General features: G+C 41.4%; 1 long non-coding RNA gene across 1 annotated transcript; it reads left to right on the top strand.

Annotated features, from left to right (window-relative positions):
• Positions 1-693: 693 nt before the first annotated feature.
• Positions 694-27,006, top strand: LOC121387765. The gene is made up of 3 exons (XR_005959874.1): positions 694-776; positions 26,424-26,499; positions 26,920-27,006. It is a non-coding gene; the product is annotated as an uncharacterized LOC121387765 (long non-coding RNA).

A 27,006-nucleotide genomic window follows, 5' to 3' on the forward strand; every position in this document is an offset into this window, starting at 1 on the left:
CTCTTAATCATATTTCTCGTTCTAGCCAGTGCTCCACAACTGGTGTAACAAAGGTCGTGGTATGTACTATCCTGCCTGTGAGATGGTGCATATAAAAGATCCCTTGCTGCTAATCGAAAAGAGTAGCCTATGAAGTGGTGACAGCGGGTTTCCTCTCTTAATATATGTGTGTCTGACGCCATATAACCGTAAATAAAATGTGTTGAGTGCGTCGTTAAATAAAACATGTCTTTCTTTCTTTTCTTGATCAAGGTAGCAGTAACGATGGTTTATATATATATATATATATATATATATATACACACACACACATATACACACATATGCATATATGTATGAGTGTGTGTGCGTGTGCCTGTGCGTGTGCGTGCCCCCCCCCCCCCCCCCACCTCCCACATTCCTACGCCACTGGTATAAAACCTTTTTTTTTTAATGTGCGTGTTCGTCTGGCTTATGTTTTTGGTGCGTGTGTACTGGTGTGTGGGTTTTGTAGGTATCACAGAAAAGATTAGTTTTATGTATTTTATGATGTTAGAGGGGGTTTATACCATAAATGTCCCCAATGTTTTGCTAGAGCATGAGCATACTGGGTAAATTGTGAAAACGTTGTGTCATAACGTTTATGAGCAGTATTTTGAGTTTCTTAAGTGGGAAAGTAAGCTGCAGGTAAAAAGCATACAGGCTGTGGGAAAGGTAAAAGTCACCTGTCTGTTCATCAGTGCATTTGCCAAGAAGGTTTCCAGCAGGCAAGTTGACTGGGAAATGGCTCTTAGGAGGTATGTGGTTTAGTCTTTTGGACAGATAGTTTGACTATATTTTTCCACAAGACTCAAATACAGGGCAATTTAGTTAATTGTAATTTGTTTGTGGTGATTATTAATAGGGTTGTTTATTTGTTTTTATTTAGATATGCATGTAAGTGGTGTTGTATATTAGTGCATAATATCAGGTGCTATAACTTAGGTAGTTTTACTTTGTTATAGGATAATTGGGTGTGTGTATAGTGTATGTTTGCGGTTGTGTAACTGACTGTATAAGAGGGTTGAGCGTAATTTGTGTTGTTGTACGCCAGGAGTAAATATGGTACAACACAGGGGGTTACGGTTAATATGTTTTAGGACAGGGAGACACCCCAGCATCAATAGGTCTAAGTATCGAGCTACTCTCGACTCACTAATATCAAAATATATACGTAGCTACTGACTTTATCTTTCGATCGACCGTTCAAAAATGCGCCAAATTTCCTTCATTCAAAACGCGCACCCATTCTCTTTGCCTAAATTCCGACCGCTCCTTCCAAATTAAAAAACCCATCTCTTACAGTCAGAGTATTCGAGCTACACGGAGGCGAGCGAAGTTTACGGTGAGGGGTCGAGACATGTTCCCCGAAAAATGTATCACACAAAAACAATTGCATGTACAAGATATGTGCCTGCACAGACAACAAACATTGTGCCACAATCATTTTTGCTTAATACACATCATAATGTCCTCTAACCGTACCGATCTGCGAAACTAGCTAAACTTTTAGTGCTGTTACCGAATCATAGTTATTAAAGCTGCAGTCCCTGGAATATTTTTATTATTTAAGCATATAGAATAGATGATTTAGTTCTGTTTAGTACATAAAAGGTCCACCACATCGCTATAGTTTCGCAATGCTCGCTTATCTACATTATCTAGGTCAACCACAAAGGCAATGGCCAGCTTTGTTTTTCTTCATTTAGCGGGACGCCAGTAGAACTGGGACTTTACGTGATTTGCGCAGGCGCTGAGCTTCTCGCGTGATTATGAACAAATTTAACTGTCTCGATTGAGGGGTCGTCTCGTATCTCCAAAACATATTTATATCCATTGAGGTATGGTACAACACCTTTCCAGGGGTCGGTTGGGGATTTGCCTTGAAATTTTGACAGTGGCCAGCGGTTGGCATACGCGTTACATGTAAGGGGGTGTTAATAATTACGTAACGCTCTAGGGGTAGAGGAAGAGGGTGTTGTGTTCGATTTACGTAAAATTTTTCAAGACTATACGTTATTTTTATTCATTACTTATACCTAAAAAGGTGTTTTTTGAAAATGTGCGGTCAGTCTAGGATCGATCCCCATCGGTGGGTATATAATATCCATAGTATGTGATACCCTGTCTGTGGGATGGTACATATAAACGATCCCTTGCTAAACATAAAAATGTAGCGGATTTCCAAGGCGTGTGTGCTGGGATTTCAGCGGGGTTGGGGTTATAGACTGTTGAGCGAAGTTTATATGGGGCTATGCTCCCCCAGAAAATATATTTCTTTTTTCTTTTTTAAGCTTAGGCAGGTAAGGGTTTCGACTTCCAATACCCTCCCCCTGCGCATGCACTCGATTCCTCTCTAAGATTATATGTCAAAATAACCAAATGTTTGACATCCAATAGCAAATGATTATTAAATCAATATGCTCCAACATTGATGTCGTTAAACAAAAAACACCCCTAACTTTACCCTTTCCAAACGAAAGAATATTTATTTGAATTTGTCGATTTTAACACACGTAAAATTAAGAAGTGAAAACGTCCATTGTCTACTTTAGTATATTTTATTTGAAAAATATATACATGATCAATGTGTTACTAGTATGCAAACTAAACTTTGAAAGTTCTACTAACACTTTATATAATATTAATTCTGAAATAGGACAATACGATTGTCGATAATACATTGTCAAGATCAAACCGGCGTTAACGAAAGACTCTAGTACCGTATCCTCAACCGAACGTTCTTCGTACAGCGCAGTATTTCTCATTTCATTTTTTAGACGAACCCTACAATTTGAAATCGGCAAACGCACTGTTAACTAAAACTGACAACAGGCTGTCGTTTGTGCTTTGCAGGGAGGCAGGAAAGAAATCTAATGTCACCGCACAGGCTATTTCTAAAAAAAAGAAAGATAATAATAAATAAATAAATAAATAAATAAATAAAACAGAAACAGATTTTTTCTATGTACTTTTCCCATCAATAAGGTAATACATTCCACGGTCTTTGACGTCTCAGCCGCGGTTTTCACATATAATCTGCCCTTGGTCGTAAATTAAATACTGTCACTTATTTACAGCCGTATATTCCGTCTCAAAATAGTTTTTAAATTCATGGTGGGTAACTCTGTATTACTTACTGCATTGCAGTTGTAAAAAATAATCTCCCTTTAATCGTTCTGGGGAAAGTATGGTTGCAAAGTTGAAACTTTAATGGAATTGACGTAAGGGCACTACTGGGAGTGGAGCCTGCGGCTTAATTTGACCCAACACGGGAAAAACCATCCGCTCCGAACACCGTAAGGATTGACAGATTGATAGTTCTTTCTTGATTCGGTGGGTGGTGGTGCATGGCCGTTCTTAGTTGGTGGAGCGATTTGTCTGGCCTCAGACCTCAATTAATTTCGCGATATGTTTCTATATAGCCTTAGTGGCTGTAACATTTTTATTAATATCGGCAGGCCCGTGGATTTTTGTATGTACCTTTGCCTGCCTGGGGGACACATACCCTGAAAAGGACAACCCCTGTTGTCCAGCTCGTTCTCCCAGCATATTGATTTAAACAAACACACCCTCTAAACCTGACCGGAGTACACCCATTGTACACAAAAAGCACTACTTTTGCATGGGCCGGAATTACCACAAGCAAGTCTTCAATGTCAACAAGTTACACATGTTTACAAACTACATGCTCTCCCCTGTCACTTCAGTCAAATAGTTGCTACTTGATAGCTGTCTGCCATGAAATAATCACAGTCAAACAGCAGACTAATTGCGCGGACAAATGGGAAGATAACTGTAATCTGAGGCCGTCTGGTTAATTCCGATAACGAACGAGACTCTAGCTTATTAAATAGTTCGCCGATCCACGAAACACAGTCGGCGCAACTTCTTAGAGGGACAAGTGGCGTATAGCCACACGAGATTGAGCAATAACAGGTCTGTGATGCCCTTAGATGTCCGGGGCCGCATGCGCGCTACACTGAAGGAATCAACGTGGACACTGCCCTGCTCCGAGAGGAATGGGAAACTCGTTGAATCTCCTTCGTGATGGGGACTGGGGCTTGTAATTGTTCACCATTGTGGTAGAATTTTGTGCCTTGTGCCTGAGTGTCGTGCGAGCACGTGTGCAACTACTCTGGACCTATGTATTGAGCAAGCGACGAGGAGTGCGTACTGCACGCTCGAACGTGAAGACGTTTACCACATAAAATAATAGTTAAAATAAACAAGACAAAAAGATGTCGCTTTTAAAGACGGGTTGTTATTGCATTGAAAAACCACAGAATTTTATACATGAAATATTATGCTGATATCAACCATAGTTATGAGCGAAGAATACTATTAACACTAAACTATGAAAAATATGTAGTTAACCAGTGATGTCAATTATAAGTATCACAGTTAAAAATCAATATTTATTTAAACAACCAAAAGATATAGGCAAACGCCCATTATCCATTGAGTGTTCTCAGTGACTAACAACACCAGGAGACTAGACATTCGCCCATTATCTCAAGATGCTCTCAATGAAATTAGTTGAGAGTTCTACACCAAAGAACTATAATATTTAACTTCAGTTAATATTACATATAGTTAGGTACAGTTACAGATATTTATTTAAACAACCAAAAGACTAGGCAATAGCCCATTATCCATTGAATGTTCTCAGTGACTGACAACACAGGAGACAATCGTCTATTTTCCGAAGATGCTCTCAATGAGCAATGAACGGAAAGAGTTCTCTTTTCTTTGTAAGAGACCCAATCCCTGAAATCGGCTTACCCAGAGAGAGGGAAAAGGAGTTCACGTGAAGCACCGTGGCTCTTACGGTGTCTGGTGTGCTCTCGCCCGCCCTTGAAAATCCGACGGAGACTTGTGATTTTTTTGCCAGGCCGTACCCATATCCGCAGCAGGGGCCTAATTCACTAAACTCTCGCAACTTTGTGATCTCGCAGTGTAATGCTAAAAGACTTGCAAAGAGGATGATTTGTTGTCTAGCAGAGCCTAAGAGACCTTTGTGAATTAGGCCCCAGGTTTCCAAGGTTAATAGCCTCTAGTCGATGCAACAATATAGGTAAGGGAAGTCGGCAAATTGGATCCGTAACTTCGGGACAAGGATTGGCTCTGAGGGCTGGGCCAGTCGGGCTGGAGTACGAAGCGGGGCTCGGAAGGGCACATGCTGGGCAAGGCTTGACGCTCTCCCTGGTCGCGTCGTCCCTCTCCGCTCTTGGTTCTCTCTCGCCCGGTCTTGGCATTTGGTGCTCAGCGTTTGCTTTCGGGTTTCTCTTCAGGTGCTGCTCGTCGAGTGCCGGGGACGGTGGGCATTCCGTCGGGGCAGTCTGGGCGCGTGGCCAATCGAGGGTGGCGTGTCGGTATCGAGCTCGGATCGTTGCTTCAACCTTCCCGTGGACTGCCTCAGCTATTCGGCTGCGTCTCACGTGTCGTCCGTGTTGGCTGGTACAGACCAGGGGAAGGAAGGAAGAAAATGTTTTATTTAACGATGCACTCAACACATTGTATTTATGGCATCAGACATATGGTTAAGAACCACACAGATAATGAGAGGAAACCCGCTGTTGCCACTTCATGGGCTACTCTTTTCAATTAGTAGCAAGGGATGTTTTATATGCACCATCCCACAGACAGGGTAGTACATACCACGGCCTTTGTTACACCAGTTGTGGAGCACTGGCTGGAATGAGAAATAGCCAAATGGGTCCACCGACAGGAATCGATGGACCAGGGGAATCCAACTGTATAATTAAAAGAAAGCAGTGCGACCCGGTGTTGACGCAATGTGATTTCTGCCCAGTGCTCTGAATGTCAAAGTGAAGAAATTAATAAAAGCGCTGGTAAACGGCGGGAGTAACTATGACACTCTTAAGCAACGTACGTCCGGGTAGTGCATCCACGCCAATGGGTGGCACGTGCCTATCCACGTGAGAGTCTGAGTAATAGACCCCAGGAGCTGAGTCTGTGAGCCAAAACGTTGCAATGGGCCTTCTGGTCCCAAAAACAAATATGAGAGTTCGCAATAGCTTTAGTACGGGCTTGCACCCCTTCTCCCCGGAGGCCGAGTACGAGCCCGAGGGAGGTACTGTCCCAATGTCAGAGTTAATGGTGTGGGGCTCTATGTCGGTCATATGCTACCAAACCAGGGTATGAGTCACATTCGATCCGGTCATTTTCACTTGCCCGTCACAAACGCAACTGGAGCTCAGAAGAGACCCATAGGATTCAAGGAAATGTTGGTGTGCAACAGCCTCAAGAATTCCACTGTACGCGTCAGACTGAATGAAACTCGCAACAAAGATCCTTGATGGCAAGTGTGAAAACACATGTCCAGGAGAGGTGGATGAGATCAAGGTCACCTACTTAGAACGATTTGGCGGTGTAAGTCAGGACGTCGATCCGAGCTGCTTCCCTGCACCCAAGCGTAGCACCGACAATTCAGAAACGTTGAAACCTTTCACGGTAAAAGAGGTGATGAAGGCACTGTCGTGCATGAAATGGGACACAGCCGGTGGACCCGACAAGGTAAAGGTGGGTACTCTTCATTAGAGTGTAAATGGTCTCATCTTGGCGACAATCTTAAACATCTTCCTCCTGATGGGCAAAGTGAGTAAACTGATCCAAGGTAATCGCAGTATCTTGCTCCCAAAAGGTTGAGACACATCTGACCTCGGCAGTTGGAGACCATTAACAATTGCGTCAGTAGTGCTCCATCTATTCACCAAATTGTTGGCAGCCCGGTTGGAGAAATCAATCTTTCTGAACCCGAGGCAAAGAGGCTTCATTCGTGATGGAGACTCTGGGTGCGCCGAAACGTTCAGTGTCTGGACCAGCTGGTCCGCAATGCAAACATGTCCAGCAAACGTATTGCGGTCGCCTTACTCGGCCTGGCAAAGGCGTTCGACACTGTGTCCCACAAGCATATTCGGAAGGGACTACAACGCCACGGCATCACACAACACTTTATGTAGCTAGTGGATGAGCTGTACGAGGGAACAAAAACATACTTTACCACTCCAAAAGGCAAAACAGGCCTAATTCCAATGACGTGGGGTGTTAATCAGGGCTAACCGTTATCGCCCATCCTGTTTAACGTTACAATGGACGTTCTGTTCTGCCTCATAGAAGATGAGGGGTACTCATACAGACTAGAAGAGACTGAAGTGTCCATGTTGGCGTATGCCGACGACGCAGCTACCATCACCCCTGACAGGAACAGCCTCCAACGAAACGTGGAGCTAGCGGTGGATTTTACTGAGATCACCGGGATGAAACTGAATGTCAAAAAGTGTTGTGCATTCATAGAAAAACCTTCTGCGAACAGGACGTACACGGTCATTGACACTGAGCCCATTCAAGTGAATGGTGTAGACGTCCCCTGGCTACAGCCAGGTGAAAGCACAAAGTATCTTGTCCGGGAGATAGATCCCTGGGTTGGTTTTCAGAAAGCAGATCCACTTAAAAAGCTAGAGATATGGTGCAAGAGTATACAAAAAGAAAGAAAGAAAGAATGAATGTTTAACGACACCCCAACACAAAAAAATACATCGGCTATTGGGTGTCAGACTATGATAATTCAAAACATGAAGTGATGATCAACATCAATATAAAAATTCAAAAATCAAATAAAACAGTGTAAAGAACTGTGCACAAAATACAAATATCACAGATATATAAAATTAAAATTTAGAGTAAAAGTCAATATCACGTAAAAATTGTAAATCTAATTCTGGATGGAATCAAAATGATTCCATCACACTGCTCTGACCAAATATATCTTTTTGAGTTTCTTTCATAAAGTTACACTCAACCAAAATGTGACACACCGTCAGAATACACTGACAGTGCTCACACTGAGGTGGAGGATCCTTTTTCAAAATAAATGAATGGGTCAGGTAAGTATGACCGATGCGGGCACGACACAAGACTATTTCATTCTTTCTGCACTGTCTAGGAGGACTGCCACTCTCCCAAGACGGGCTTGATAGCATGAAGCTTGTTTGCAACCGCATCATCCCAATCACGTTACCAAGTCAAAAAGATAAATGGGTTGATACTATGTTTAAAATCAGTATAAGGTACACCAACCCTGGCATGAGGCAAATCCAAAGCAGATTTGACAGCAGAATCTGCCTTTTCATTTCCCCTGATACCAACATGGCTGGGCACCCAACAAAATACATCTTTATTGGCAATAGATAAAAAGACAGACTTTCGTCCAGCTTCATATTGTGCAAAGCTTGGAGACAAGAAAGTGAGTCCGTAAAAATAATAAATCTGGATGCAATCGAATCCTTGATTTCTTCTAAGGCTTTAATGACTGCCTAAACTTCAGCACTAAAGTCAGCACTAAACTCAGGCAGTCTCATGGAAAGGATTGTGTTCGATGGAAAGACTGTAGCACTAGCCACAGAATTCCCATCCCGTGATCCATCTGTATACACAGGAATGTATTCACGGTACATGTCTTGAATTTCCATGAACAATCGTTTATATATCACAGCATCTGTACGATCTTTCTTGAGATGCACAAGATGAAACACAATTTTAGGTGGTGTAATACACCAAGGTGGTAAAACAAAACATGAAGGAGTTTCCAAAGTGTCTAATAAATCAATATTGGAAAGCGACAAAAAACGCTGAATGCGAAGATCAAATGTACGAATAGCATTTGGTCTTGCATCAAACAACTTCATATATTTGTTGTCAAACACCGCATCATGTGTAGGATGTTTTGGTAATGATTTGATCTTGGTAGCAAACTGCAGAGAAAGCTTGGCACGTCTAGCACCCAAACAAGGTTCGTTTGCATCAACGTAGAAGCTCTCTACAGGAGATGTTCTAAATGCACCAAGACAAAGCCTAAGTCCCTGGTTGTGTGGTGAACATCAGACAAAGTCGACCCCAGCTGGACTTTAAAAGATCTATCTCTTAAAAATTGAGATATAAAAACTGGAAGTTGACCTCTAAGGCCCATGCCATGGAGGTCGTTTAAAATCCCATACTTCCACGTGGTATCGTAAGCCTTCTCCAAATCAAAAAACACTGAAACCAAGTGCTGATTATGGATGAAAGCTTCCCTACAAAATGTTTCGAATCTAACGAGATGATCAACTGTGCTACGTCTAGATCTGAACCCACATTGCACGTTAGTAAGCAATTTATGGGATTCAAGATACCAGACAAGTCTATGATTAATCATTCATTCCATGGTTTTACAAATGCAACTTGTCAATGCGATAGGGCGATAACTAGTAGGATTAGGACCCATATTCACAAAAAGGTGTAAATATATGTCTACGACTAGCACTTACTTCTGCCGTAGATTTACATTTATGTGCAAAAAGTACCTTATTCTCAAAGACGGTCATAAATGTAAACATAACTTAGTTGGATGTAAATCTACGATTTAACACTCTTACCGGGAAATAATTAAAAAACAACATTAGAAACGATGGCTACCGGATAATAACAAATGCGCAAAACGCAATTTCGTTTGTCGTCTGCTAACAATAACATTGCAAATGGTGAACCATAGCATTTTGTTATTGGTTAGGATCCGCGTTTTGGTACGAACTTGAGGACATTTCTTAAAAAGGAAAAGATAACTCACGAGAAATTGGCCCAGTCGAAAACATCCATTCGATAACCAACAAGAATATGTTCAATCCGTGGACGTTCGCTATCGCAAACTGCTTCAATTATTGGAAATGCTGCTAGTTTCCGTAAATAATAGTAAATAACGGCGATCGTGCTTGATTTATTATATGTACACAACTTACGTGCAGTGTTAGTTGTAACCGGAGGCACTCTTATATTTACGTCCAACTTTACACGTAACTTACGTTTTCGTTGTTTCGTGAATAGCTCTTCAGTCGTAGATTTGCGTTTACGTGTAAAACTAGGCTTACGATGTTTTGTGAATATGGGTCCAGGCTTGGAAATAGGAATGATAATTGCTTTCCTCCAATCAGAAGGAAAGTCTCCAGAAATCCAGATGTTATTAAAAAATATTCAAAAGAACCATCAAAGATGATTCAGGTAAATGTTTCATTAACTGATAATGAATTTCATCTGGGCCTACTGATGTATCATGGGCTCTATGAAGAGCATCCTGCAATTCCTCCAAAGAGAAATGCCTGATGTATATTTTCAGATGAAAAATAAAGGACTGCTTTTCAGCTTTAGTTCTAACAGATGTAAATGCATCTGTACTGAAAGCAGAAGATGAGTTATGAGCAAAGTTGTCTGTCAATGCATTGGCAATGTCACAATGAGACGTGACATCCGTATCATTGACAGACAAATGATGAACTGTATTACTGGATTCTTACCTTTGATTTTACGGATCCTATTCCAGACAGATTTCACTGATGTTTGTGAATTCAACTTGAAGACAAAAGTTCTCCAAGATGATTTCTTACTCTGTCTGATCCCTCTGCGAGCCTTGGCCCTAGCAATATGAAATGCATCCCGGTTATCCCCAGTAGGTTCACGTTTGAACCTCTCAAGTAACCTGTTTCGCTCTTTGAATGCATCCTTGCACGTATCATTAAACCATGGTTTATTGAAACGCTTTGGCACTGCCGAAGTCTTAGGAATAGTTTTATCTGCAATGTCCTTCAAGATGGAAGTGAACAAAGACATGGGATCATCAGCATCAGTAATGGCAAATTGTTGCAGTCGAGTGCTTCACAGATACTGAAACTGACCCCAATTTGCCTTCACCAACTTCCACCTTTGAACCCTTTCAAGCGATGGAGGTCCATCATTCTCCAAAATAATGGGAAAGTGGTCACTACCACAAGAGTCTGAACCAACTTTCCAGGAGAAATCAAGAAAAAGTGAAGGACTACAAAGGGTTATGTCTACAGAAGTGAAAGAACCATTTACAGAATGAAAATATGTATGACTTTTATCATTGAATAAAAGTAAGTCATTATTGAGAATTAAGTCTTCCAATTGTTTACCTCTAATATGTACATCCTCACATTCCCACAAAGTGTGGTGACCATTAAAATCTCCCATAATAATAAAGGAAGTAGGGAGCTGGTTAATGAGATCTTGAAGATCCTTTGGATTAAAATTGAACATAGAGTTACAGTTGTATGAGCCATGACTTTTACAGCCACAGCTTGTAAATTTGTAGTTAATGCTACTCTACTCTGAGGAATGTTTTCACTAACCAGAATGGAAACACCCCCAGATGCTCTATTTTCAGTTTCTTGAAACTTATGATAGAGGTTAAATCCTCTCATTGTAATATGATCAGTGTCCTTCAAGAAAGTTTCCTGAAGACACACTGCAAGAGAATTATGTTTTTGAATTAAAATTGGGCCTAAGCCCACGGTAGTTCCACTGAATGACTGAATTAGTCATCAGAGGGACGTATGGGATTGATCTTTGTTTTTTCTTTGACTTAGATCGTGAGTGAATTTGAGGCAAATCATCCCTCTCATCACCCACGTCCATCACCAAAGAATCAAACGAATTACTTATTGGGACAGAACGCATTTCAATTTTTTTCAAACGTCCCAAAGAGCACTCCGTGCCAGATTTGTTTACCTTTTCCTGACTGAAGAGGACCACTAGGGCCTGGCACCATAGCAGTCGATCTCCCTGATGGATTCTGCGAATCCAGTGACACTTATGTAACTTTTGTACATGTTTTAGGTGTTTGGGAAGCTTCCTGCTGTTTCTGCGAAACTTCATTGTGCTTCTGGGCTGCCTTATCAGCCTGTTTAGCAGCTTTTTCAATATCAGAAAGCTTTTGATATTTAGCCTCATCATATCTCCAAGTGATGTCAGTATTAGTTAAAATACTTCTTGTGGAAACCTTGACTACCATAGCATACGATTTACCTGCTACGACAGGTGTTTCGGTTTCCACAAGTTTCCTAGCCTCAGGAAATGGCAAGTTTTTGTCAACTTTAATCTGTTGTACCCTTTTCTCGAATACCATCTGGCACATTCTCGCGAATATGCGAAATGGTTTCCCTTACAGTTGATACAAAGAATGCCATTAGTACATGTTTTGCTGTCATGGTCAAACTGACCACAACGAGCACATGTCAGCTTGTTTCGACATGTAGTTTGACCATGACCAAACTTCTGACACTTTAAACAGTGTAAGGGATTCAGTATAAATGACACAACAGATATACTGAGATATCCGGTTTTGACTGATTGAGGAAGGACTGGTGTATTGAAAGTTAAGATCAAAGTATTCATTGGAACAAATTCATTGTTTCGACGAATATTAATCCTTTTCACCGATGTCACTCCCTGCGATGATAAATTTTCATCTATTTCATGTTCAGTGACTCCTTCCAGATCTCTTGACTGGATTACCACCTTCGATGAATTAAGGGAGGCGTGAGGCGATACTTTTACTGGCACATTACACAATGAAGTAGACTTGAGAAGACACGATGAATGCCTCTCAGTCAAACATTCTACCAGTAGCGAACTACTTTTCAGTTTTTTCACAGATTTTGGCTCACCAGCCAAGCTGACAAGCTTCTTCTGAATAGCAAATGGAGATAATTTGCTCAAGGCCCCATCAGCAGACGAACTGATGACCAGGAACCTCGGCCAGGATTCAGAAGTAATAACTTTTGACTTTTTCAAGTTCACACTAGTCCTGGATTCCTCATCAGATGATGAGGAATCCATAACCTCGGTGTGGACCCTTTTCCCATCTGAAGTTTGAGAGTTGTTTTTACCCATATTATAGAGTCATGAATTCATCAACCATGCCCCCACTCATCACAGAGTCCAACAAGGGGACATGAAACTGCGGATAACCTCCAGACAATCATACTAGGGATACATGGTTGATATACTCAGGTAATAAAAATCACAAGAAATCACCTGATTGACCCTAGCCACTGCCCAAGAGCAATAAATGCACATGGTCATTCAAGGAATGGTTGTTCTTGGCAAGTATAAAAAAAACAAATTGTTTGCTCATGAGCATGGCGTGACCAGCCGATTGATCAGGTCGGGCCTCCCTGACCACCTGTCTATATGAACTCTGGGCCAAAGTGATGTATTGCCAGAAGACATACCAGCAAGTATGCCCCAACTCAATCACCAGGATGCCATCATCCATTTTCACGGGGAGTATAAATAAAGCAGCTCTGAAACCAAAGCAGAAGTTGTCGATGCTGACAACCTATGCCATACCAAGAGTTAAGTTCAGCGTTGCATTGAATGCACCCAGCAAAGATAAGCTGGAGGAGTTGGACATTCTCATTCGAAAATGGACCCACAGCTGGCTACATCTGTGCAATGTCATGAACAACCACCTGCTCTATGCTAGAAATGTTGACGGTGGGTTAGGTTTTACTCAGCTGGCAAAGGAGGTGCCAATAGCCCAGGTGAACAACATGTCAAGCTGTCTCCCATCAACAGATGATACAATCCGCAGCACTGCAGAGAAATCGAGCTTTGAGTAAAGGATCGGGGAGATCAAATACCTATTCCGCCTGCCACCACCGACTAGCAAAAAGTGCAGGAACAGGGCCTGGCATAAAATTGAGGCTGCGAAATGGGCCTCACTACCCTCGCAAGGTAAATGCGTACAACTATGGCGTGGTTGTCCGATAAGCAATGTGTTCCTCACAGAGAGAACTTTCCTGTGCGAAAGGGAAGTGTTGGCTGCGCTAAGGGTTCGTACTAACACAGTTCCCACCAGAGAAGCCCTCCGAAGGGGAAGACAAGAGGGGAATGTAAGTTGTAGAAAATGCGGACGGGCAGTCGAAACTCTTGGGTACATAACGGGTGCGTGTATGTCTGTGAAGAGAAATCGGATCAAGCGACACAACCATGTATACTTTGCAATCCGTCAGAATTGTACGAAAAGAGGCTGGAATGTCCTGGAAGAACCACGCATCGTTACTGATAACGAAACGCTGAAAACAGACTTGTTCATTTGGCGTGGGAGCAAAGTACATATCATTGACCCGACAGACAGTGATATGGGACGATAGTGTGGACTCCTTCCACAAGGCAGCATCCGGCAAGAAGGACAAATATTCCAGTCTCGAAGCCTCAGCAATGACACTCACGGGCTGTACCGAAGTGGAGGTGCACAGCGGTTTTCTGGTGGGTGCCAGAGATACATGGTACAAGGGCAATGATCACTTCTGCACAGAGGTAGGGACCCCGTAGTCGGTGTTGGGTATGACAAAATATCGACCTGCGCAGTACAGGCGCCTGGCGTACATGCGTTAGTATTGGTAGAAACAGGTGGGGCTCACAGTGATGGCGCTCACTGCATGGTGGGCTCAAACCAAGAGAGCCGCCAAGCCGCGTGACCCTGGTGGAGTAGTCTCCTACTGCATGCTGGATACAATTGGGGGTTTCTCGAGATCCGTCCTTCCCGAATATGGAAACTGGGGACATCCTCCAGTATGAACCATGGATGCAACACTATTAGTATCTTGCATACTGTGACAGAACATGCTCTTAATTGTTTTAGAGGGCCGTGTGCAGTCCCAATATGCACTTAGTCTCGGTAGGCACTTTGTTACGTAATACCTCCACGTGACGGGGGTCGAGCTCTTCACAATACACACCCAGACCAGGTGCGGAGGCCATATGGCCAGTAGTTACGTAATACCTCAGCGAGTTCTGGGCAGAATGGCGACAGCAAGTCTGGCCATCTAAGGAAAATTGCCGTCCTGGTCGCTGTAGAAATATCACTTGTAGGTATTCGGTACCGCGATGTGCCCCCAGGCGATATTTGGGTTTTTAAATAAATAGCTAGGGTTTTAGAGATATCAGGGAGAAACATATTGGACGGCTCCGGGGAACGTTAGTCCGACTGGACTGGTAAATATTTTATTTCTGCTCTGTTGTATAACCTTGATGTGTGATGTGACTTTAAATATTTTAATACTGTATTATACCAAGATTATTTAGACAGTGTTTCCGGTAAACTGACGAAGTAAATTGTAGGCTCACTGTTCTAAAATTATTAAAGCTTAACCAGTCATCCTAGAGGACCTAGGTAAACTGTAGGTTATTGTCTTTATTGTGATAGGTACCAGTATTAATTCTGTATTACAAGGTTACTGAATGAGTAGTTAAAGATTAATTAAAAATTAACCAGTTAGGAATAGAGTTGTAATTCCTTTACTAATTAAGTTCCCCGGGCAGCGTTTCTCAATTATCACACGTGTGTGTGTATTGTGTCACGTTGAAGTGATTAGAATATTCTGTAAACTAGACACCTAGAGATTAACTAATTAAGTGATCAGTTCTGGGTTGTTATTATTTGTTGTTGTTAATTAACTACTGCGGCAGTACATTTGTCAGCGTAGTATTAATACAGATTCCAAAGTGTATTGTGTTTTGTTGTGTTTTCAAGTGAACTAACGGGCTATATTATATATACTTTATATATACATCTTATCTCTGATTCTACCTAGACGAGCCACGCGGGTATTGGATTGCCCGTTACAGAGAGATCTAACAGATATACAGTTAGGAGAGATATTTGGATAATCGTGTTTTATTTAGTTACGGGTATTATAGGATCCCCGTGACAGGAGTGAAAATTGGGGCACTCGTCCCGGATCTGAAACCGGACATGCATATTTAAAAAAGTTTATTTGTAAATGGGCGCTTTATAAATTATTTTTACAAATTAACTAGAAGTAGCAACGTTGTTCACTAGAAAATTAATTAATAATAAGTGCGTCATACCTAAACATGGATAAGAATTTGCTGGATAGGCATACGCTCAGTGTAGTGGAGATTAAGCGACCACGTAAGGCCGAGTTAGTTGAAATTGCAAGTAAGCGGGAAATTGATTTAACATCAGCTAAAACCTTAGGTGATATAAAGACAATTATTGTCCAGGATGTTTTTGGTGATAGTCGTGTTATGGAAGAAAGTGAGATTGTTCCAGAGATAGAGATAAATGACTTGAGTATGGAACAACAGTTAGCTTTTAAAAAGCTTGAGTACGAAAGAGAAGAACGTGCATTAGATAGATAGAGAGAGAGAGAGAGAGAGAGAGAGAGAGAGAGAGAGAGAGAGAGAGAGAGAGAGAGAGAGAGAGAGAGAGAGAGAGAGAGAGAGAGAGAGAGAAGAGAGGGAGAGGGAGAGGGAGAGAGAGAGAGAGAGAGAGAGAGAGAGAGAGAGAGAGAGAGAGAGGAGAGAGAGAGAGAGAGAGAGAGAGAGAGAGAGAGAGAGAGAGAGAGAGAGAGAGAGAAGATAGAGATAGAGAAAAAGAAGATAGAGATAGAGAAAGAGAAGAGAGGGATAGAGAAGATAGAGATAGAGAAGAGAGAGAGAGAGAGAGAGAGAGAGAGAGAGAGAGAGAGAGAGAGAGAGAGAGAGAGAGAGAGAGAGAGAAGAGAGAGATAGGGATAGAGAATTCCAGTTAGAAAAATTAAAAGTGGAACATGAGTTAAAGTTGAATACTGAAGATGTTCGACGTGAAGCAGGAAATGAGTTTAACATGTTGGAGGCTTATAGATCAGTGCCTGTATTTGATGACCAGGAGGTAGATATGTTCTTCCAACTTTTTGAACGGGCCGCTAAGCAGCTAAATTGGCCGCAGTCTAAGTGGACATTGTTAGCCGTGTCTAAGTTTAAGGGGAAGGCTAGCGTAGCTTATAATTCAATGAGTGATGAGTGATCAAGTCAGTATGACCTAGTTACGTCTGCGGTGTTGAGGGCTTATGAATTACGACCTGAGGATTATCGTTTACGGTATAGCGAGTTGAGAAAAACGCAGGGTCAGTCTTGTAGTGAGTTTGTGGCTAAGAAGGCAGGGATGTTTGATAAATGGGTGGTTTCTCATCAGGTAGAGTCATATACCGAGTTACGGGAGTTGTTGATCTTACAGGACATTAAAAATGGATTACCAGTTAGCTTACGTATTCATTTAGAGGATCGTGATATCAAAAAAATAGAGGAGGCAGGCATAGTGGCAGATGATTACGTGTTAATACACAAAGCTCAGGCAGTACAGGGTAGCTCTATACAACAGGGTGATAAGAAGAAATTTCAGCCAGGTTTTTCCTGGGAAAGTAACTATCGGGGAGAGTCATCTAGTTGGTCAGCTAGTCAGGCAAGGAATGCACCTGGTGGGCAAAGTAAGGATAGGCCTGCATTATCAGCCAATGCACGAACTTTTCGTCCACATTGCAGTTACTGTAAAAAGGATAACCATCTTGTCGGGGACTGTTTTAAAAGGAAACGCGATAATGCGCAAGTGGTCGGTTTAGTGAGGTCAGCTCCGTTAGCGAGAGAGTTATTGGTTAGTCCCATGGCAGAGAAAGTAAACCCGTATGTGTCCACTGGTATGGTTTGTGATGTGAAACAAGAATTGAGTCCTAAGGTAATATCAATCTGTAGAGATACCGGGTGTAGTCAGTCACTGATCACGTCGGAGTGTTTAGCTGGTATAGAGAATTCAGATACAGGACGTAGTTTGTCCTTAACCTCAGTTACTGGAGAAAATATTGTTGTCCGGTTACATAACGTTTTCTTGTGTTCGAACTTTGTGATGGGACCAGTCATTAAGGGTGTTGTAAACATAGGAGTTTTGTTGGGTAATGATTTGACTAGTCAGTGTTGTCAGCCGAAATGTGACCAATTGTTAATTAAAGACAGCCCTTTACCAATAGAAGAGAGTGAGGTTGATGAGATTAGATATCCTGCGTGTATAAAGACTAGGGCTATGGCCAGAAGGGTAACACGAGACCCAGAGGATATGTGTGATTTGTCTGATACGTGTGTGAGCCATGAAATTGGAGTGGATGAGGTTATCAGTAAAATGGTAGATAAGTCAACTGAGGAACTAAATGTGGTGGAACCTGTTGATCTCCCTCAGAGGGTAAATGAACCAGTTGTGTTTGCTAGAGGGGACTTACCTTGTAATAGACAAGAGTTAATTCTAGAGCAGGGGGTTGATCCTAAATTGTTGGCAGCTCGCACTACATTAACAGAGGGTGAGATGGAGGATCAGATGTCAGGTTATGATATGGACAAGGGAGTATTAATGAATAAGAGAGTTAGAGATGGGAAGGCTGGGAAGCAACTGAGCCATGCTCAGAGTAAAATAAAATCAGTGTTTGATAGGAAGACTAAGAGTCGGGAATTTAAACCAGGGGATAAGGTGCTGCTGTACCTTCCCATTAAACGGGGTTCATTGCAGAACAGGTATTTCGGGCCCTGTGTTGTGCACAAACGGGTTAATGAGACAGGGAATGTGATAAACACTCCTGATAGGGTTAGGAAAAGTAGGTATTGTCACATCAATTTGCTAAAAGGTTATTTTGACAGACTGCCAATAGTTTCAGTGCTACCTGTCCAAATTGAGAGTCACTCAATTTCCTGTGATGACGTCAAGACTGCAGAGATCAAATTAACCAACAGCCAGATTCTAGCAGACTTGAGCCCCCAGCGAGCAAAGCTGATTACATTGATACAAGACAACGTTTCCATTTGTCAGGACCTTCCAACAGTTACCAACACCTTAAGCCAGGATGTGCGCTTGGAACCCAATGCTACACCGATTCGACAGCATGCCTATCGAAGAAAACCTGGAAAACGTGCGACACTGAAAAAGAAGGAAACGAAGTTCCAGTGGTCAGAAGAATGCAAGAAGTCATTCAACCGTGTCAAACAGATGCTCTCCTCGTCTCCCGTGATGGCAGCACCAGGTTACCGAATGCCTTTCAAGCTGGCTGTGAATGCCAGTGACGTGGGAGCTGGAGCTGTGCTGTTCCAAGAAGACGAAAATGGACTGGACCATCCTGTAAGTTTCTTCTCCAAACGTTTGACAAACACCAGGTGAACTATTCCACTATAGAGAAGGAAGCTTGGCCATGGTACAAGCCCTGAAGCATTTTCAGATCTATGTGAAGTCGGCATTGCATCAAGTGGTGGTCTTTACTGATCATAATCCGCTTACCTTCATTCACAGAATGAAAGCCACCAACCAGAGAGTTTTGAGGTGGAGTCTTCTTCTGCAGGAATTCCCAATTACCATTGAACACATCAAGGGCACTTCCAATGTAATCGCTGATGCCCTGTCCCGAAGTTGAACGTTGTGATAATGTGTTGACGTTCTTGATTTCTGTTTTGTTTTTATATATTTTATTGTATACCAGGGACTCAGAGACTCAGTGTGATTACTGGTAGTCACCTTTTACTATGTGTTATAAATGCCCGGATGCGTCGGTTAACGCACATTTGTTTTATTTTAGTATATTTCCCTATTCCTAGAGTAGAGGAAATATCCCTTTTGAGTTGGGGGTGTGTGACGGAACATGCTCTTAATTTCTTTTCCCCTGTGGCGATATTAATTGTTTTAGAGGGCCGTGTGCAGTCCCAATATGCATTTAGTCTAGGTAGGCACTTTTTTACGTAATACCTCCGCGCGACGGTGGTCGAGCTGTTCACAATACACACCCAGACTAGGTGCGGAGGCCATGTGGCCAGTAGTTACGTAATACCTCCGCGAGTTCTGGGCGGAATGGCGACAGCAAGTCTGGCCATCTAAGGAAAATTGCCGTCTTGGTCTCTGTGGAAATATGACTTGTAGGTATTCGGTACCGCGATGTGCCCCCAGGCGATATTCGGGTTTTATAACAAATAGCTAGGGTTTTAGAGATATCAGGGAGAAACATATTGGACGGCTCCAGGGAAAGTTAGTCTGACTGGACTGGTAAATATTTTATTTCTGCTCTGTTGTATAACCTTGATATGATTGATGTGACTTTAAATATTTTAATACTGTATTATACCAAGATTATTTAGACAGTGTTTCCGGTAAACTGACGAAGTAAATTGTAGGCTCACTGTTCTATAATTATTAAAGCTTAACCAGTCATCCTAGAGGACCTAGGTAAACTGTAGGTTATTGTCTTTATTGTGATAGGTACCAGTATTAATTCTGTATTACAAGGTTACTAAATGAGTAGTTAAAGGTTAATTAAAAATTAACCAGTTAGGAATAGAGTTGTAATTCCTTTACTAATTAAGTTCCCCGGGCAGCGTTTCTCAATTATCACACGTGTGTGTGTTGTGTCACGTTGAAGTGATTAGAATATTGTGTAAACTAGACACCTAGAGATTAACTAATTAAGTGATCAGTTCTGGGTTGTTATTATTTGTTGTTGTTAATTAACTACTGCGGCAGTACATTTGTCAGCATAGTATTAATACAGATTCCAAAGTGTATTGTGTTTTGTTGTGTTTTCAAGTGAACTAACGGGCTATATTATATATACTTTATATATAGATCTAATCTCTGATTCTACCTAGACGAGCCACGCGGGTATTGGACTGCCCGTTACAGAGAGATCTAACAGATATACAGTTAGGAGAGATATTTGGATAATCGTGTTTTATTCAGTTACGGGTATTATAGGATCCCCGTGACACATACCTACTCTCGTGGTAGTATATACAAGTGTATATATGATGGTCAGCTCTAGCCAAATGCCTCGTCATCTAATTAGTGACGCGCATAAATGGATTTACGAGATTCGCACTGTCCCTATTTACCATGCAGTGAAACCACAGCCAAGGGAACGGGCTTGGCAGAATCAGCGGGGAAAAAAGACCATGTTGAGCTTGATTTTAGTCCGACTCTGCAAAGAGGCATGAGAGGTGTAGCATAGGTGGGAGCTTCGCGGCGCAATTGAAATACCACTACGTTTATGGGTTTTTTTACATATTCAGTCGAGCGGAGATCGGGGCGCAAGCCCCATGCTTCTGAAGATAAGCCCCCGACAGAACAGAACTTTATTACGCTCAGGCCGTTACACAACGACATATGAGGAACATGATATATAAATTGTAGTGACAAGATAGGGTTTACAGGAGACAATAGTACAATGGTATTAATACAAATGCAATACAGTAATAGACAATAGTATAATACAAATACAACAGAATAATAAAGGCAATAATAAAATACAATTAGAATAAAGTAATGTAATGTCACATTATTGTAATTACTACCAAAATGTGCTAATCAGACGCGCACACATATATATGTATACTTGGGTAGTGATAGACATTGTAAATAATTATGGGTCAGTGTTCTTTTGGGGTTTACTGCATTTATCAATAATTTCTTTTATTAATTTACATAATTTCTTGAGAACACTTATTTTGCTATTCGTCATTAGTTGTTTAAATTTCAACGTACTTGGTTTATTATTATAATATGGCTTAAGCAAATGTTTACGGGAGTGAAATAAGTACATGTGGATAAATAGTGAAATTCGTCTCTAATGTCATTATTATTACATAATGAGCACGTTCGATCTTCTACTGAGGTGTTGTTTCAGGATCCTATTTCGATTGGTAAGTAGTGAACAGATGTTCTAAATTTGAGTAATATAGCCCAAAATGTTTGTGGTAATATAATAAGATACTTTTCTAATCTAAGTTTTCTTTAAATATAGTGTCGTCGCTGAAGACAAGTGTCAGGCGGGGAGTTTGACTGGGGTGGTACATCTGTCAAACGGTAACGCAGGTGTCCTAAGGTCAGCTCAGCAGGACGGAAACCTCGCGTGGAGCAAAAGGGCAAAAGCTCACTTGATTTTGATTTTCAGTACAAATACAGACCGTGAAAGCGCCGGCCTATCGATCCTTTTGAGGTTAAGAATTTTAAGCAATAGGTGTCAGAAAAGTTAGCACAGGGATAACTGGCATGCGGCAGCCAAGCGTTCATAGCGACGGTTCTTTTTGATCCTTCGATGTCGGCTCTTCCTATCATTGTGAAGCAGAATTCACCAAGCTTTGGATTATTCACCCACTAATAGGGAACGTGAGCTGGGTTTAGACCGTCGTGAGACAGGTTAGTTTTACCCTACCGATGACAAGTCGTTGCAACTGTAATCCTTCTCAGTACGAGAGAAACCGGAGGTGTAGACATTTGGTTTATGTTCATTGGCTACCATCTGGGGGGATTATGACTGAACGCCTCTAAATCAGAATCCCGTTCGAAAATGTAACGATACTCTTTACGCCCCGTGCCTCGGAAGGTAACGATATGCGTTTATATTTATTTTTGTACCTCTATTCCATTAAGATTCAGTCACGCTATCCTGGACACACACACACACACACACACACACACACACACACACACATACACACATCAGCTATCTAGGGCTGTGTAGGACAGTGGGGATAGTACTTAGTTGTTGAGATTCTCCGGTCTAACACTAGTCCAATAGTCCATTAAGGTTTAAGTACGCTATCCTGGACATACGCAGTTAAGCTATCTGGGGCTATTTAGAACAGTTGGGATAATGGAGGCGTGAGAGAGATTCTCCGGTCTAACACTAATCCAATAATCCATTAAGGTTTAAGCACGCTATCCTGGACACACACACACGCACGCACTTAACTATCTATGGGGCTACCTGTCCAGGACAGTGGGAGGTAGTGGTTAGTAAAACGTTTGGGTAGTGACCAGTTGATACCAGGATACGAACCCAGTACCTACCAGTCTTAACCACTACACCAATGAGGCCGATAACAGTGTGGGTTTATTTATTTAAATACAGCAATGTCTCTGGCATTTCTTGTGACGTCACACCACACGCCATCCATAGCGTACCCACGCTATCTCGAGGTCAAGACGTGTCTGAACACGTTCTGGGATGACTCATGGCCATCGCCATATATGGACACGTTTCAAACCTTTCCCTCCCCGGATGTGCACAGCTGTTAAACCCATTAAAATTCTCATCACCATCACTGACGTCCCAACCTTTTATGGACATGGAATTTTCCACTCCCCATTACCAAGACTCACATCTGGTTCTCATTATACACACACGTCAAAACGATTAACTCCGTCAGGTTCCCACACTCACACCAGCCTCTCGTAACCCGATACCTCTTTTTCTGACCCTCTACAGCTGTCAAACCCATTCACCCAGGTCACCGAGGTCAGTTGAGAGCTGTCAAAGTCATTAATCCCCGTTAAAGTAGCGTCCGCACGCTTAAACCTGACAGCTGTGAACCCCAATCACAGAGGTCACCGAGGTCAGATGACAGCTGCCAAAGCCATTAACCACCGTGAAAGTAGCGTCCTCACGAAGTTACCCAGCTGCTATAGCCATTAGCCCATGTTACCGGGGTCAGATGAGAGCTGCCAAAGTCATTAACCATAGTGAAAGCTGCTATAGGCGTTAACCCAAGTCACCGAGGTCAGCTGCCAGCTGCCAGCTGCTAAAGCCATTAACTTAGTTCAGTTACGCCATTAGGCCACGCCCCCGTCAACCAATCAGAGCGCAGGACAGGTCACGTGACCTAGACCATTTGCATAGTTTGATACCCAAGTGACCCTGGTACTACTACGAAGTATGCCGGAAACTAATTTCAATATAAAATTTTAATGTTGAACTTTCATTTCAAGACTGAAAAAATGTGATGTTATAGCCATAAAATATATTTATTCTAGTACACAATTCAGAGTTTATTATTGCACTTTTGCCCCCGTTTTTTAAATGTTGAAATAGGCCAACAAGTTCGCCTATTGCTTAAGTGACAATCTAATTGAATTGGAGTTCGGCTATATGAACCACGGCCTTAACAGCGAGGACTGCGTATGTACACTTAATGCAAAACGGTTATGATTATTATTTAATGCCGTTGCCATAGAAATGAATCAACGTTCGGCCATACAGTGTTAAAATAACTATCATTATGTTAAACACCAGTCATTTAAAATGTACTAAGGTCTCAATGTTTCTTTTTATACAGTCTGAAAACACCACCCATTAAAATGCTTAACTTATTATTTTGAAATGTCCGCATATTATCTTAAGATTCTAACTTATAATGTCAAGCTCTCGACCTGTTATCATGACTATAAGTAGTACTAAACCAAATAACTTCCGGCTGGGTCAAAGTTCGAGGTGCACCTAACTTTTGACAGAAGTGAACACCACAAGTCCTGTGATTGGTTATAAATGTGAATGTGCAATTTTATTTCATCTAGTACCACTGTGTCAAATGGCCTTGAGCTTGAAACATGTATGGGGTATCTGTCAAAAGAAAGTACTCAACATGTGTGCGGAACTAGAGTAGTCATAGACGCTACCCGTTATCTTAGAAATGAGCAGCTTGACCCCCAAATTGTCTGATTCATTTTAAAGGTGAGGGGTGGTAGTATTTATATTCGTGGCTTTTATGTTGATTGATACGTTTTAGCCACATATGTTACTATTGTCGTCTATGGGATTTGATTTGGTACTATACACCCTATATGCCGCTGAAGTTACGTACGCATTGACAAGAGATAAGTATAGCATTCGACAATATAATTGGATATCTCAAGATAATAGGTTCAGCCCTCAACATCAATATAATAAGTCACGATTCCAGCATAAGTCCCACTTTTTATTAAAGTAATCTGCGCGTGGAAACGTGCATTTTTATATCTACATTTTAGATATTTGACGTCATCAAAGTATTTTAAGCCACAAGTAAACATCGATCAACCTTTTTTTCTGCGCATGCTGAATGCACACTCGTCTTATTATCTCAGCTCTCGACTTATTATCTTGAGCGCATTACGGGAAAAAACATTCAGCAAATGATTCACCGAGGAGATCTGTTCCTGTAATCGAATAACTCTACCGACGTCTAGATTCCGCTCCCTAGAGATAATAAGTCGACATCAAGTCGAGAGTTCGAGATATAAGTTTGTGTTCTAAATATTGGTAGTCCATAGTCCGTAGGAAAAAAACAACAAACAAAACAACCAAAAAAACGTGTGTGTGTGTGTGTGTGTGTGTGTGTGTGTGTGTGTGTGTGTGTGTGTTTGCAGTAGCTTTGTATCTCACCTAATCAGTGTACCACAACTGGTTAAAGGCCGTGGTATGTGCTTTCCTGTCTATAGGTAAGTGCATATATAAAAGATCCCTTGCTGCATTAGAAAAAAATGTAGCGGGTTTCCTCTGCTGACTACGTGTCAGAATGACCACGTTTGAAATCCAATAGCTAATGATTAATTAATGTTCTCTAGTGGTTTCGTTAAACAAAAAACAAAAACAAACTTGTACCTCGCCAGACCGATCTCGACAATGCATTAAAACATGTTTCATTTATTTTAAATAAATAATTTGTTATGTAAAATTGAAGATTGATTCAGTTCTTTAAAAAATAAATTAAACACCTAGAGTTATATATATATATGCTCAACTGCAATATATATATATATATATATATATATATATATATATTGCAGTTGAACAGTCGCCTAACCCGGCCCGTACGTATTGATATGGTTCGCAGTACGGCGGCCGCATAAATAGTCTCGCCAGATAATTTTAGAATTTGTATGCTCCCAAATAACGTTATAAAAGGCGAAGTGTGATTGGTTGATATTTAAATTATTATTAATAGACGAAATGTCACCTGGACATGGGAGTCCACGCAATGCTGTTAGATCTACTGGTAGACCAGTGGAGCTAATATTAATCAGACTGCTTTTCCCCCACACCATTGCCTCCCCCTCCCCCCCCCCTCCCCCTTAGTTCATTAAGATTAACTTTGTCTACAAGTGCAAGCACTACCAAAGTTAATCCTAGGGACGAACAACGGCATTAGCGCCCTTCCGAGCAGTTTCGCTCGGAACGGAATTCAATCCGAATTGCGGTCAAACTAAAAGAAAAACGACTGTCATCACGTTTTCCCACCCAAATCGTGTACTGTGATCTATTTCGAGCATATGGACACTAGGAAATACTTACTTTGAAATAAAGCTAATATGAATAATTGTTTAACTCTAGCAAAAAGCTGCCTGCATCCCATTTGTGACACCCAATAGCCGATGTGTATTTTTGTGCTGGGGTGTCGTTAAACAAACATTCATTCATTCATTCATTCCCTAACAAAAATGGGAGCCCGTACGCTTATATGCCGCTTCGTTGTTTTTTTTCATTTTGGGCCCTGTCGCTTAGGAGAGTGGGTTCAAAATTTGTTTGTGTGTGGCGCAAAATGTAGTTAGAACTCGTTAAGAAATTTTTGAGAAGTCAAAAATGTGAAACGTTTATGCGTGACGCACGGTAGTCCGAGCGAACGCAGAAAATGTAGGCCCTACCGCAATAGGTCACTTGATATTTCACACAAATTAATTTTGAAAATATTATTATCGGAATCATGAATTTATATTTATATTTATATTCTTCTGACATGTTTATAGGAGGAGTGAAAGAAAAACAAATCACTGGCAGTTGGTCGAAGTATTGTATCTGGGTCGAACGGCGATAAAATAGCGATTTTTTCTTTGTTATTTTTATCAACAATGTAGGAACGTTTTATGATTTGTGATTATTACATCCTGAACATATTTTATTTCCATGAAATAATTTGTTTAACGATTTTTTCAGACGAAAACAATGTTTCGGGTCGTTGCCTACACAACGGAGTACAAAAATACCCATCGGCTATTGGACGTCACAAACGGTAAGTATATGAAGGTATTATTTACATATATAATGATGTAAACCACAGTGTAAGGTATCTATGTTATAAAAAACGGTCGATAACTGTTGCGTTGGAAAAAATGGACCTCGCGGTGAGGGTGTGTACATCCCCCACGCACCCACACCCATTGGTACAGGCCTGATGTACTAATCATAAGCGTACGGGATCCTGTTTTGTTTTGTAGGGGTGAGAGGGTGAGAGGGGCAGGCTAATTTGTGCCCGAATTAAAAATATTAGTACATGATGAAAAGGTTTCAGGCCAGCTCATTTTGACCAAATATCTCTGTCGTTTTCGCCAGAATTTTAGTTTTTGGTACTAATATATTTATCAAACCACAATATATCCAACACAACTGCAGTTTACCTCATGTTGATATTTTATCTTTGTATTATTTGCAGATGTGTGTGCAGGGTATGGGTCGACATTTCCTCCTCCCGGTTCCTGCTTGAGCAGATTAAAAAAAAAAAAAAAAAAAAAAAAAAAAA

Source organism: Gigantopelta aegis, chromosome 13, assembly GCF_016097555.1.
Source record: "Gigantopelta aegis isolate Gae_Host chromosome 13, Gae_host_genome, whole genome shotgun sequence".
In the NCBI taxonomy this organism is placed as follows: Eukaryota; Metazoa; Mollusca; class Gastropoda; order Neomphalida; family Peltospiridae; genus Gigantopelta; species Gigantopelta aegis.